This window comes from Chinchilla lanigera, unplaced genomic scaffold, assembly GCF_000276665.1.
Source record: "Chinchilla lanigera isolate Chin_1 unplaced genomic scaffold, ChiLan1.0 scaffold00015, whole genome shotgun sequence".
Taxonomy (NCBI): domain Eukaryota; kingdom Metazoa; phylum Chordata; class Mammalia; order Rodentia; family Chinchillidae; genus Chinchilla; species Chinchilla lanigera.
Window position 1 is genome coordinate 10,116,607 of NW_004955416.1, and position 1,216 is coordinate 10,117,822.

At 57.5% G+C, this 1,216-nt stretch overlaps 1 protein-coding gene across 2 annotated transcripts in view; it reads left to right on the forward strand.

Annotated features, from left to right (window-relative positions):
• The first annotated feature begins 468 nt into the window (after positions 1 to 468).
• The window catches only part of LOC102010898 (creatine kinase U-type, mitochondrial), a 5,894-nt gene continuing 5,146 nt past the window's right edge, over positions 469 to 1,216 (forward strand). The window contains exon 1 of one of the 2 annotated variants that reach the window (XM_013512557.1): positions 469 to 556. The gene's annotated coding sequence lies outside the window, so the exon portion shown is untranslated. The remainder of the gene's footprint in view (positions 557 to 1,216) is intronic. The other variant, XM_013512558.1, reaches the window with a different exon arrangement.

Sequence of the window (1,216 nt, forward strand, 5' to 3'; positions counted from 1 at the left end):
GAGGGGACTAAACGGTGTGTCTACACCACCTTAATTCACTCTCCACACTGAAGCATCTCCCCACCCTGGGAGATGCTTTTTTTTTTTTTTTTTTGCCGGCATTAGTTAGATTTATTTATATACTTAAAGTCTTTATCGAGTTAATTATCATAACAAACATCCATTCATTGTCTCTCCTGCCAGGACAAGTCACACCCAAGTCACACTGTGGAAACAAAGCCCTCTCAGATCTGAAAGTGTACAGTACATACTTTGTGGGGGGAGGGGGACCAGGAAGAAGGCGGAGATCCCCTGATGACCTGCCGCGGGGTGGGCAGCACTCACTTCGCACTCTGGATTACACGGCGTTAGGGGGCCAGGAGAGGAAACACAGGTGGGGCCTGGAGACCTGTATCTGCCTGTTCCTTTCCACGCCCAGTCATCTCACCACACCCTTCTCCTCCCTTTATATTCCCCGCCAGCCCAGGAGTGCGCTAGAGACCGAAGAGAAGGAAGCAAAGGAGGAAGCTAGCAGTTCCCTGCTCAACCCCAGCCCCACACCCAGGGCAACCAACAGGTAGGCGAGTTTGCACCGACTGCTTGAGGGCGTCCAGGGGTGGCCCAGAGGGCTGAGCTGGAAAAGAGAAAGAAAAGCATCAAAGGTGAAGTGGGGGATAGGGAGACGTGGGTCGGCACCGCGGGCAGTGGGCAGGGGACCGCGAGAATGGAGGTAGGGAGCAGCAGGGCCGTGGGGACCGGGACACAGCAGAGGTGGGGTAGGAGTTGGTATTTCCTGGTTGCTCTCAGGGAATCTTTCTCAACCTTGTTAGGAAAGCACAAGTGTGGCTGGGAGGGGCCTTGGTGTTCTTCCTGGTTCTTAGGAAAAGGTCACCTTGAGCCAGACGTGGCTTTCCCAGTGTCTGTCTCCAGCCCCGGGCTTTCTCCGCATCTTCCTCTGGTTTCTGTGTTTATTCCGCGGTTCCCCCGCGGCCTCCTCCCCCGGGGAGATGCAGAGGTCGCAAGCAGAGAGACTGAGCAGCGACACCCTGCACGCTCCCAAAGTAGAAGGTTCAGGTTTCGGATTAAAACGAGGGGGCTGGTGGGAGGCGTTCGGGTTCTCCGGTCCCGTGGTGCTGTCCTCTACTCGGTGCTGAAATGCAGGCAGCCCCGGCCCGGGTGGTCCTGCACCCCCGGCGCGGGAGTGAGCCCCGGCCCTCCCGGGCACCCGGCCGGAGCC